Source organism: Acipenser ruthenus, chromosome 24, assembly GCF_902713425.1.
Source record: "Acipenser ruthenus chromosome 24, fAciRut3.2 maternal haplotype, whole genome shotgun sequence".
Taxonomy (NCBI): domain Eukaryota; kingdom Metazoa; phylum Chordata; class Actinopteri; order Acipenseriformes; family Acipenseridae; genus Acipenser; species Acipenser ruthenus.
In genome coordinates this window covers 28,254,623-28,268,561 of record NC_081212.1, presented here as the reverse complement: position 1 = coordinate 28,268,561, position 13,939 = coordinate 28,254,623, and the positions used below count along the sequence as shown (strand labels likewise).

General features: G+C 40.8%; 1 protein-coding gene across 5 annotated transcripts in view; it reads right to left on the bottom strand.

Annotated features, from left to right (window-relative positions):
* Positions 1-13,939, bottom strand: part of LOC117429815 (semaphorin-4B-like) — an 84,364-nt gene that overhangs the window by 26,465 nt on the left and 43,960 nt on the right. For 4 of the 5 annotated variants that reach the window (XM_058999117.1, XM_058999116.1, XM_058999115.1 and 1 more), the window contains exon 2: positions 9,715-9,881. The gene's annotated coding sequence lies outside the window, so the exon portion shown is untranslated. Of the gene's footprint in view, positions 1-9,714; positions 9,882-12,795; positions 12,958-13,939 lie in introns of those variants that run through there. The other variant, XM_058999114.1, reaches the window with a different exon arrangement.

Here is a 13,939-nt window from a genome sequence, read left to right as displayed (position 1 = left end):
TATTTTTTTGAGCGTTTTAAAAAAAAAAATGTATAAGGGGGTCTTTATATCTCAATTTATCCTCTGAGAAACTTTCATGCATACTCTATGACCCTGGGGACAGTTATTCTCCAGGATGAAAGATGTTTCTTATGACCCACTGTGACCTTGCCCCGCCAAGGTCTCCTGTGCTGTACATTTTACTGAGAAACAAAACAAGTGCATTGCGTGATCCAGCAGATAAATGTCTGTGACTGCAAGGATCGGTTCATTTTAACGGCTGCTCCTGTTGGTTGTTTTCTAAGCCGACTAAGGCAATACTATCAGTCCCCTTGAAGGGTTGCACTTCCCTGGCTACAAGGGAACTTTATACAAAAGTATCACATATATAACGTAACTTCAAAACTAAGTCAATGCGGCTGTCAGAGCTCATCAGATTACAGGGCTGTTGAACTGAAGAAGGTTTTGCCAAATCTGACACCTGCGTGTTTAAGGCCAGTTTTGACTCCAGGGCTTAAATAACACAAAACATTCAGAATGTAATATATTACTAATAAAGATGATATACAGTATGTGTCATCTTAGGCAAAAGCAAATATGAAAGTAGAACTGATTATAAGACAGTAATAAACAATAGTTCAATGGATGGGTGTGTAAACTGGTTATCCAGACGTATGTGGCTTCAGGAAAAACTCGACTGGGGAGTACTGGTGTGATTCTAATATTCTTCTCTTGTTATCTGAATATCGCTTGACAACAGGCTTAGTTGAGCTCCTTTGAGTTCATACACAGTCAATAAAAAGCATGATATAGAAGGCAGCTAGGATTCATGGATTACTGAAAGTCTTCCTAATCACATTTACAGTAGTTACCAATTTCACACCAGCAGAGATTGGAAACAGCCTAAACATGTTGGAGACACCACAGGAATTAGTGAGGATTTCTTTTGTTCTAAAACGATCTCTGCAGCCACCAGTAACCAGTACATCTTGATTAAGTTTGTATTCTTCCTTCTTCCTCTTGGAATTCTGACCGTTCTTCTCTGAGGTCATAGTTCACATTATTGGGTGGACTGAATTTCACTGCCAAAGGGTCTGTGGCAGCTTCATTCACTCAATGGAACTGTTCACTGAAACTCTTTTAAATTGAGTTATTATAATATATATCTCCGTCCACGGGGGATCACTACGTCTCAAGCATGCTCTATTTCTAATATCCATCTGTTCAGCAAGCAATCTGGCATACACTGGCAAAGGTCCTAGACACCAACACATTGCCTAGAGACAGGACTCTAAGCATCATTAGGCAGTTTTGTAAGAAGCAAGTTTAGCTAAATTCCCATTGTGCCAGACAGATGCCACTGGCTGACAGATTCATTTGCAGGGACAATTAATCCTGCTGTGATGCGGCATGAATGAAGAAAGAGAGAATTGAAAGGTTGCACAAGCTCTGTACGTGCAAGTAAAGTTACCAAAGTGTAAAGTCACTCATTTCCTTATGAACAAAGATTCTTGTCTGAATGCAGGATATATCAGCATTATTAAATTACTAAAAAATACTGAGATCATCCCTCACAACAAGGATTCATTCATTAAAATGAAATAACACAACAGGGCACTTACAGAATATCACTTTACCTATTTCAAACGTTTGCGTACACGTGGGTGAATCAGCACAAAATGATCTTCTGTGACTCAACAGCCAGCTTGTGGGTGGAGAAACAGTGTCTCATGTAAATGTGTGAAGCTTACATTAGCTTCACGCATTTACATCACAGTCATAGTACAGTATCTTTAGCGTAACCCCTGGAGTTTAAACAGAAATTGCTCAATTCTGCATGGGTTGCCTAAGAATAACACAAACATATTCAAATTGGGAAAGACATAACCCACTGGGTACCTCGTCACTAATTGATTATTTTTGCCTTGCCTACTTTTTCCTCTAATCATAGAATAAGGTTTCACTGTTAATCATAAGTATGTGGTAATACATGGCACAAGTGGGAGTTGACATTGCAGTCATGACCAGGAATTCAATTGGGTACAAGCGACTATAACTGTAGGCACCACAATTCAGGTCTGCCAGTTCTTAATCAATTCAGTCGTGGCCGACTCCATCGTTTTATGTTTGCTTGTTGTCTTTTGCTAAAAGTCACAAAACAAAGTGTGTTTCTTGAACTAAAAATGTTTGTTCTCTCAAGATCTGAGAAATTCTAAATGGGTTAAGTTGTTTTTTGTAATGCTATGATTTCCCGGAAGGGTGCTTTGAAGAAGGTTTTGCATAGGAACCTACGGTACACTGAAACAGACGCTAGGTTTTTTAAACTAACAAATCATTCCTAGGAATTGAGTCCTTGACAAGGGTGGACTTTACTCAGTCATCATAACTCACACTCCAGTCCTGTAGTAATCTGCGGAATCATATTTAAAACTCTCCACACACAGACAAGGCTTGTGAAATGATTGAAGCCTCTGTTATAAATAAACTGGAGGCTACATTAACATGGAGCAAACAGTAAGCGAAAGCAACAGAACTTCAGGTTCATTTTACCTTCCACAAGCAATTTCCCCTTTATTTTTTTTATTTTTTTTATTTTTTTTTTGCTGCGTTGGACAATATCCTTCAAATTGCAGAACGCACAGAAACTACAGTCTCTTGTCCTGGTGCTGTCAGACAATCTCCAGTTCCTTTCTGACACAGAACTTCTCTTTTCTTGCAGATTTAAGCTGCTATTGTACCTCAGATTGAACAGAAAAAACAAACTAGAAAGGTTTACTAATCCAATTCCTGTTCTACTACTCAATAACATTTGTTTGAATAACCGATAACACGCCCGGATTAGTTGGAAATGTTGTAGGTGGGAGGCATTATTTCTTTCTCTTTTTAAATGTCAGTGTTCCATACGTCTGACTAAATAGTACTTCATTACCCTATCACAAGTAATCCCTTTTCTCAAAACTGTGCTGAATTATATTTTTCTTCCTGGAGCAGGTTCCCTGGGCTACATAGCAACCTCACCCCCTGCCTCCCTATTACATGCTAATTCATCAGTCACGTTAGCAGCAGTGCCTTGGATATATTAAAATACAGGGCTGCACTCTGAAATGTTTTATGGCTGGGGGTAGGTGGTTCAGTGGATTACTCTTAGAACCAAAGAGCCCTATAATTTCCAGTGAGATTTGGCTCTCCATGCTTTCAACTCATCTGTTTGTAGCCGGCTCTGCCATCCTCCGTGACAGAAATCATCAGGCTCTGTAGCGCTGAGGAGACAGTCCTCACTTTAACAGGACGCCCAACAGATAGCCTGGGTTACTCATTCATTGCTGGTTTAATAATGTGTGGTTCGTTCAGTTAATGTGTCACAAAGGGCACATGTACTGTATCAGCTGCAGAAATTTAAAGGTCTCTCAGGCAGTCAACTACAGAGAATTTCATTAGTGATATTAAGTATCCTGTTGGAACCCATCCTCCTCTATGACTCAGCATAGATAGACAAGTGCTGCATGTCCTTTATAACTAGGCAGAACTTTTCTGCTTTTTGAAGTGAAATGCAGCAGCACCGTGGTTAACACCAAACACATTCCAGGAGGGAGAAATAAGGAAGGGATAACCCACGACGTGAAGTGAAGACGAGCCCCGTTGTTAAAAAAACCAAAACCTTCAACTGCAATAACAGCAGGAAGCAAACTGTAGCCATACAGGAACACGACTGTATTGTGAGCAGGCTTCATAATTACCATGAAACCAGCAACTGAAAATACTACCATCTGCTCGAAAGCCTGCAGAAAAGTTGATTGGTAAGAACCATCCCAAAGTGGGATCCTGCTCCTTTGTCATGCTTTGCTCTAATTGGATGCTGGCGAACTGGAAAATCTCCAGTGGTCCCAATAACAGCCACGTCGGCTTTGGGAGAAAATCCCTGTTGGCACTCCCTGGTTTATCTTATTATAAGTAATGCCCCATTTATTTTTAACTACCTTCTTGGGTGAACTGTTCTGAGATGTAATTACTTCCATATGCTGTTTCAGAGGTCATTTAATTTACAAATTAGAATGGGGGGCCTCAAGTGACATGGCAAGATGTTTCTTCCTTAGCTGCAGTTATTTACTTGTTATGGACGAGGAGGTTTATTATTTGCAGCTGGGATAAAGACTTACCAACGTAATCTTCATTTGGCAATAGTTTTCTCCAAGTTAAAACCATGCATTTTACAACTCTTACAATACCTGTCTGTGCTTTACCACACTGCTATGCTTTCACCGTGGCACTTTTATAAAGGAGATACTTGGGGACACTGTATATGATACAGTGCTCCCCAGATGAGACCCTGAGTCATTTACCGAACATTAACACTGTAGAAAACGCTGCTAACAGCCTGGTTTAAGATAAGTATTCAAAAGACTGTCATTCACGTGGGTCATTTATCACTGCAGGATTTCTCTTCTTTCTAAAGCTTAGAAAAGTTTGCACTAGCTAAGAAACAATTTGCAACCTAATGATGCACAGACGGAGATGATCTGTGCAGATGTGCTGGTGTCTCGTAATGAGAAGCACATCTGCATCTGAGAGACACAAGGACGGATCATAAGGCCTTACAGCAACATTTACAGCATTACTAAAAGGAAGCATCAGTCCCATAAAATGTTGGCAGTGACGGGAAGTTCATTGTAATTTGGAATTCTTTGCTGACACCAGCTAGCTTTTTTTCTTTACTATACCGAGGAGACGCTGCATTAGCCACTCCGGGAATGTCTGCGTATCTGCAGTGCCCTTTGCTTGCATTGCAGGTATGCACACAAAAGGGGTTGTGTACACTCTTTAGAAACAAGTATTATCTAGAGTTATTATTTCAAATGGGCTGGCTGTTTGTTATGTCGTGAAAGTTAGTATGATTCAGTTACTGATATAAACCCATGGGATCTCGGTGACTTGTGTAGTGATGTCACTGCCTCTCTCGCACGTACCGCAATGAAGGAGTCGGACTGTCGACCCAGTTTGCCTCACCCTGTCGATATCGCTGTCAATCCCCATGTCTGTGTTTGGAACACTAGTATTTCCAGACCTCTTCAGTACAGTAGACAGAAATGTGTGCTTTTCTTGAAAGCATTGTCAAAATAAAACATGATCATTAATTGCATACTGTAGCATGTAAGATTTTCTCTTGAAATTATGCATTGCTGCAATTCTTTTTATTTCCCCCCGCAGTGTAATTCAGGCAAACTCGTTGCAATGATTGGCAGCATTTGCTGATTTGCAGGACTTGCAAGTTTCGGGGTCACAAGAAGGTCTCGGTTATAAAGCGGCGATTGACAAATGCAGAGGCATGAAACTCGGCTTTCAATGATCTCCTAAAATTGCCAGTTAATAGAAATTCATTAGCTATCTCAAACTTCATTAAAATGTTATGAACTCTGCTAACAGCACATAATATTATATTTAAAAAATATCCCAAACTTTCTGACTTTTTTACCCTTCTTTCTCAGGGACTGAATTTTGAAGATGAGGTTTGGAGTGCTGTCTGTGCTTGTAACTGAATTGAATGTTTACGGGTTTACAAATGCACTGGTATCTTCCCTCCTGTTAGACTGCACAGTGTTCCTTATATGGCAATGGAAATTGGTATAAAATCTCTTCTGCCAAACCCAATGTGTTTTCTGGTTACTGTCGTGTTTAAAAGCCAGAAAGCCTTGTATATACAGAGAGGTCTGTCTATTAGAGGAAGGTCCCAGTGCCATTAAGATGCTGCTTCTTTGGCTAATGCACACACTCCAGTTAGTCGCTGCCTTCACATTGATCTGTGCTGTTAATTAAAAGAGAACACACTGCCCATGTCAAGTTGCAGGCCACAGGCTTCAGCGGGGCAAGCGAGACGAATCAGCTAGTTGCTGGAGGATATCTGTCAATGTGACATGTTGGTGAAAGCTGTGTCTGCCAGTCATAGTTTTTTCTGTTCCTACAGTAGTATCAATTGGAATCAGCCTTGATCAATACTGCAATACAGATGTTCAGCCCAAGCCACTTAACTACACTCGCTGAGATGAAAGCAAATCTGTTTGCACAGAAAGGGAAAGATAACAGCCATCAGAAGATGGAACCTTTTACAGTAGTGATGTTAGACATTCTATAGATATGAGATGGCAAGCTGGCCTGTACCCTTTCTTGGATGTCAGTAATAACAAAGAATTAGGGCTTGCTGTGACAAGACCCCGAATCAGCCTGCATTTAGGAATCTGCACAGTGCATGGCGAAAGCTTTCTCTTCAGGCCACAGGCTAAGATCAAGTCAGAAGCCTGCTACCTCACATGAGCCTGAGCCTCAGACTCCTCATGAAGCAGGCTCTTTTATTTTCCTTTGTGAAATTGCCTAAGGGGATGAAGTAACCTGAGGGAAAGTTTGCAGCATCAGCAGCAACTCCTGCTCTCCCTCGTTACTCTGAAAACTAGAGAAACGTTTTATTAGATTCCAGCGATGCCTCTTGTCAGCTAAGCCTAAACCTTTACAAGCACGGTCGAACCACAAGAGTATTTTTCCACACATCCATTCAGCTAATTTATTTGGAAGGAAATAAATTCAATATTGATGTCTTGAGTGGTTTGTATTAAGTTTAAAGCATCTAGATATCGCACCGAAGCCACTGTAGTTATTATTGGAGGCTGGGAAACTGGAAAGCGTTATTGAAGCTGAACCAAACTTTTAAATTAGACAGATCTAACTCCTTCAGCTGCTACAGAGAGCTCTGTGGAACGCTGGCTCTTCTCTGCAGCCAGTCCGAGGGAGGAATGTCAACTCCGGGAACAACATCAGACACACTCCGCATGGTTCACGATGAGGCTGTCTGGTGTCTCCAAAAAAACAAACAATCACAACTGAACCGCACCAAAATGGGTCAAAGCATGAAAATGTATCAAATTCCCTGAGGTGCAATGAACGTGCTTCAAAGTCAGCAAGAGTTGTTGATGACACTTAATACGCTGCAAATGTGTAAAGACAAGCTGGGACCCGCCCAGCATCTGAGCGCATTGTTTCTATGTAAAGGCAGGACGCACATCGCCAGCAGAGACTGGGCTGGATCCAGCAAGCCTGCACACGACCCCTGCAGAGCCACAGGCTTCCCAAGTTCAGATATGGAAAAGAGATTAATATAGACGACCAAGCACTAAAGAATAGGGATTGATAATCTAATCATTTTTCGTCTTGTTGTTGCCGTTTTTTGTTTTCCCTGGGAATCATTTCCAACAGCATGCAAGCTGCAGCCATTACAATATTTTCTCAGTTGCCTCAATCGAATGCAAATGAAGTCCTGCAGAGAGCAAGGCTAATCCTAAAGCTCTGTCAAGCATGTAATAGATGTATAATAACTAATCTGTGTTCGCTGGCACACAACAAGCCCCAAACTACTCGCACACAGCTTGTATGTTGCCTTGAAATGGCCCACTCTGCTGACTCTGTGCTGAACACAATGTCATAAAATAAATAAAAAATATACTCTGAAATCTCTGTTTCACTTTACAAGACAATAGAGTTTAGCAAGAGTCATAAACACAAATTATTCAGGCATACTGTAATGGAATGCCATGCTCAATGATGGTCAGCTGAACTTTTTTTGGTTCAATTCCCTTTTCACCCCTCATTTCTGTTCTCTTACTTCAGCTCTGGTTCATAAGTACACACAAGACATTGCAGATAAACAGATGCTGAAATGAGACTGTCAGATAAGTAAACACAGGGACTGGTGTTGGTGCAATCTGTACACAGAGATGACTGAAGCAACTGACAAGAAACAGGACAGCGGTTTTCACATGCTATTGTTCAGGGATAAAAAAATTACTTTTTTGTTTTTGTTTTCAGTAACTCAATGCGGTTTTGAGGTTTTCTTCATCGTGACAAAAAACCCTTATATTGCATTCTGCTGTCTGTCTGTCTCATGTATACCGCATTGTGTTTGCGCAATAGATATTGACCTAGACTTCCTCTTAATAGCAGATTCATTAGGTAGAATTGCATCCGTTGTTTAAAAGCACCTTGTTCTTCTTTATATTCCTGAAGGTTGGTGCCAGGTCCTGGAGATTTAGTTACCTTTACCTTGTCTTTCAGTCTTTAACTAGTGTTTATAATAAGCACTTTGACGTACTATAGCCATGTGTTAAATGTAACAAAGTCTACACTGAATAGTTCTGTATTGCAAGAGGCTGTCTTTAATTCCAGTATAGAAGCACCAAACATGCTGTCATTTTTACAAACCCAGCAAGATATGTTCAATGTTTCTTTAAGTGTTTAAATCAACATCTTCAGATGGCATCCTATCAGCATTGAGACTGAGTACACTGTGATATGATTCTAATCTGACAGCAATAATCCCTGTAGTGACTATCATATTTAAGGACCCCGTAGAACAATGGTAAACTGTGGTGCCTCGGAAAACACCCACACGTCCTTTAATTTAGCAGATAGTAAATCTTCAAAAAAAATGTGCTTGTCAAACTTCCCCTTGTTAGTCACTGACACCAAGATGAGACTTTTTTAAGTAAAGCTAAGGAAGCTAATGAAGGGTTACTGTGATGTGTTAATCATTCCACTGAAGCACTTCAGGAAAGTCTATTCAGCCAATATTAAAACAGGTTTGAATGCAGTAGAGGATGCAGCAGAACAGACACAGGAACGAGTCCCTTCAAGACATCATTTAGCTTTGTTTATTCACTGAAACAGTTTACCAGGAAGGGCTCAGTGAGATCTTGTTTTTCTCAGTGTGTTTATTGGTGGGGATGCAAACAGAGATTTCCTGGCATAGTTACAACATTCAATTACCAGTGTCTATCCTACACTGACAACCACATACTGCACATAACTCAAACAAACCTAAAACACCTACAGAGTTTTTGACCCGTGAGTTTTGAAGACAGGTAGATAATTTGACTGCTTGTGTATCCAAAAAGAGCTTTAACAGACAGAGAACGAGTGTCTGCTTTATATACTGCCTTGGACAGTCAAACAGGGCCTGTGTTTTTCTATTTGCGTAATATTCTTCTGCTGGCTCACAGAGAGCTCTCGGGGGATCGGCTCCTCCAACATGCTGACATTCTGGCTTGTGAAATCCAGGCATGCAGAAAGCAAACTTCTTTTTCCCCTTCAAGCGTTATCTGTAGCTGTAACTATCTCCGAGTTGTGAGCACGTCTCCCACGCTGCTCTGGAAGAGCTGAAGAACTTGCTGTGCTTTGGTCTGAGGCCCATCATGTGTTACAGCGAGTAGAGACTGAAACGCATATCAACAGAGCTAACAGACGCCAGCACTGCGAGTGCCTAAGGAGACAATCTGATAGAAATAGAAATGAGCATAGAAGACGGGCCTCATCTCTAACATGACCGTGCTGTCTGCTTTCACTGCTGTCTAAAGTGTGTTCAGAGGAACCATTCCTTGAAGTTAAAAATAGCATTCCAACTTCTCTGTGAATATTAAGGGATAGTGAAGAAAAACTTGGAGAAAGATTCTGCAAGCTGATTCTACACCCTGAGAACACATGCAGGGCACCTAGTCTTGATATCTGAATGACAGCCCCCTTCGTTAAACAATCTGTGTTTCCGAGAAGCTATTAATGCTTCCCTGGCCACATAGCCCTGCAATGAGCACCACATACCGACCCCAGCATGGAGACAGGGCCTCTATGGACACAAACATGCATGCTGAAGGGGCCTCCCTGTACACATACCTCCTGGTAAATAAATCCATGAATACATACATTTACTTGGACACTTAAAAACTGGATCTCAGGGACTCGTTCTAGTATCAGCAGGCGCGAAATGACATCTGGCCTCCATCCAAGGCAAAAGTCATTTCCCACGTCATGGCACAGAGTCCAACAGGGAATATGGAGGAGACCGAGTTCTATTTCCACAAGGAGGAAGCCTGTGAAAAAAAAAAATTCCCATCATCAAATATGCAGTCATTTGTTTCCTAATGTTCTTTAACCTATAGACCTCTAGCTGAGTGCACTTACCCAGCAGTAATAGACACAAGTTAACACATTTATTTTTATTGCAGTTGTTAATGCAGTAGAGCAAGATCACATAGCAGTGGTATTTAGATCTGTGATGTTAAGATCATTACAATAGAGCTCCATATATATATATATATATATATATATATATATATATATATATATATATATTATTGCCTCCAGAAAAACTCTTCGTAATGTAACAAACCCTATTATGCATATGCAATTGTAAGTCGCCCTCGATAAGGGTGTCTGCAAAGAAATAAATAATAATAATATTTATCTGAATGTCTGTTGTATATTACTGTTGCCCCATTAAGAGCTATTTATCTGAATGTCTGTTGTATATTACTGTTGCCCCTTTAAGAGCTATTTACCTGAATGCCTGTTGTATATTACTGTTGCCCCTTTAAGAGCTATTTATCTGAATGTCTGTTGTATATTACTGTTGCCCCTTTAAGAGCTATTTACCTGAATGCCTGTTGTATATTACTGTTGCCCCTTTAAGAGCTATTTATCTGAACACCTGTTGTATATTATTGTAACCCCTTTAAGTGAGCGGGGACCTGAAAGGTTTATGGGAGCTCCCTAGTTTGGCAGATGAAGGGCATGTTCCAGGACACCTGCCTGGCTGGGTTGCATTTTTGCGACTTGCAAATAAAGCGTTTAATGTGAGAATGTTTGTGAGGGACTCTTAACATTTCCATTCCGGGTGCCACAGGGCACTTCGATGAAGCATGCCCTGCCAGTAAATGTGTGGGGCTGCAATGCACGGCTGGCTTCAGAAACACAGTCCCGGGAGACCTGAGATAATGATCAGGATTTGCACTTCAGGAGAATGGGATTGAATTCCAAAGGGCTTAAACGGTGTCCGGAGAGTGTGGAGCACTGTTGTGAGCCCCATGAAGTATAGATTGTAATCTTGGAGAAAGGGCATTTGAAGTATCGCTTTAAGAACACGAGTGCGGGGGACAGCAGAGGATCAGATCTCAGCATGTTTACATTCCATGCTGCTATAAGAACATCAGGTGTACTGTATGCTTGACCTCCCTGTGATATGTAAATACTTCTGTTCAGGCTGACTCAATCAATGTTCTCGTCCCCTAGGACCTCATTCGGATACACAAAAGGAATGCTGTGAAAAACGTCATGCCGTGAGAGGTGTTATCCAGCGCTGCACCTCTCCTTATCGCTGATCAGTCCAAGATTACACAGTCGAAGTGCTTTTAAATGTTTACCATCACAGTGGCGTGCAGTTTTGACATACAGTACATGTTAACAAACACTCCCTATAGATATCAGCAGGGATGCATTCAGTATTAAGGAGCTGGTTCCCTTTTAAAATTAAAAGAATCATTCTGGTGTTAAACAGCAAAGTCAGTGAAGCACCAGCTAGACATGAAAGTTCAGTGGTTGAAAAACACCAACAAACGTGCTTCAGTCAACAAACAACACGCCAGCCATTGTCAGCAAGCCGCTCATTGTCAGAGTGCTTGCTCACTGGACAGAGATGTCAGCTGTTGTCTTAAACAGATCAGATGTTAATATCTTGTATCATCTTTTTGCTGCCATATAGTCAATAAACAGAAAGCCTGTATATTACATATGGAAATTCCCCAAAAACACAAAACAACACATGGTGAATTCCTTCAGTCCCAAAAAGTGTCAACATGATTTAATAGAGTCTAACATGTTTACCTGTGTTCAGTTTGTTTGCTGTTTTTATTTTCCCCAGTATTGCATATCCTGGATTCAGGAAAGCTGGGGTATACTTTCCAGTATATCAATTAGAAGATTAAGATGAATTACCTGTATTACCTTTACACAATGCAAGTCTATTCATGGGCTCAGAATCCAACCCCCTTATCAAATTATACCTTTCCATCTTTCACCAATGTCATGGCAAACAATCATGACTCACTTTTTACTGCTGAGACAAAGGATACCCGAGGTTAGGGTCAAGATTAGGTTAGGTGTAGGGTTTCAGAAACTGACAAACACCTGTACAGTCCCTACAATAATACATACCAGTCACACACACTGGCCTTTCTATAATAGATACCTCTTATTTTAAGAAACAATTACTCCCCTATCAACCTCCCTTGAATTTGAATTTGTGATTTTTGTATTTATTCAGTGTCGTGAAGATGGAAGCAGGTATATTTCAAGCATTCTTGAAATCCATTCCCATATTCTTAGCAGCTGGTTACACATCGCTAACCTAGAAGCATCAACAAGACTAATTACACAAAGCTCCTATGTTTCTCTTTCCAATACAGACCATCTTTACAATATAATTCCCAGCAGTACAGTAGCGGCACACACAGTGAACACTGGCTGCACAGTCAGTTCAAATGGCCTTCAACATTCGCTCTAATCAGCTTGTTAGTGGGGCCACAGTGAGTGGTCTCTGCCAAAGTACACTCAGCACAGTTTGTGATAAGAGTCCATGCCTCTACTCCACTGCCCACAGCTACCGACAACAGCGTCTCCAGCCACATCTTCCAAAGTGTACAGCTTTTGTTTGCAGAGTCGTCACTGACTGATACTACTAGCTCAGGTGGTGTTTAGCACCAGCCTCTTTTCAGCAATAACATTCAGGGTTTCCCTTGCATGGCTTGAACACACTCTGCAAGGTTTCTTTTCTTAACTGTAAATCAAAACACCTGTTAAGAGGAATACCGACAATACTACAGTCAAAAACACACAGCTGCTCTCCCTCACTCACTCCTCAGTATTTAACACTGATTAACTAGGCAAGTGCCATGCATCTCTTTCTGAAAAGTTCTTTAAAGTTTTGTACTGGGATAAAACTACACTTACTTGGTTTATGTTCCTTTCTTCCAAGACGGTACCTCCATAAGAACCTTGCTAAAAACCTCCACAGGTTCAGGGAAAGACAGGTTTGAAAAGTCAAGCAATGCAAGCTGTACCAGTTCTCTGTACGTCTCTCTAACACACACAGTGGGAGTGATATGACGTGCTCTTACTACAAGCACACACACACGCATTACAAATCATTCAGATGGCCCCTCCCTCTGAACTCAAGGTCTGTTTGCTCTGATTGCTGGGCTGAAAAGCTTGCACATGATACACTAATCATCAGCTGAACTACAGTACATATACACAGCTGAGCTACAGTACATATTCTACCTTTTTTAAAGTAGTGAAGAAGAAGAAGAAGAAGAAGAAGAAGAAGAAGAAGAAGAAGAAGAACCTAGTCTGTTTACTTATGTTGAATTTCACAGGTTTAACTCAAAGAATAAGACTTTTTTGTGCTCCTTCTCTGAACAAACTACAAATGGAATAAGCAGGTCTCTGAAAGTTAGGGAGCTGACTTTACACAAGAGAAATAGATTTTGAATTCTGAACAAAGTCCCCCTTGCCTGTGCTGCTCTTGGACAAAAGCTGTACAGACCCCAGCAGAGCACATACTGTGAAAGATTATTTGGGAGCTCCATGGATCAGATAAACTGATACCTCAGTCAGTTGAACTCTTTTCAAAGTTAGCTGGAATGAATTAAATGCAGTTTAATGTTTATGGAAACGACAGAGATTGGTTTCTTTAACAATGTCCAATTAATATGTTATTTTTATCTGTTTAAATCAGTTGCCCCCACCCTCCATAAGCCTAATTCCTTAGTAATCTTGCATGTGTGTCAAGGTCTTTCAAAACAAAGCTGGCAGTCAGGCTCTTTACAATATCAAAACCTGTAATCCAGACAAACCCAGCTCTGAAAGAGTGTTGTTGTTCGAAGTTGAATTTCTGGTTCTCACAAAGTAAAGCACTTCTTCAGAAACTGGCTGACTTGACAGCACTGGTATAACCGTCTGCTGGCGGTTTTTAATAAAGGGTCAATGTTGTAGTTTTACCTCATTCTACAGGACACGCAGGCATTGCACCTGCTACAGTAATTTCAGCTAACAAACTAGCACAAACTACTATACAGCAGATCAGGAAAATAAA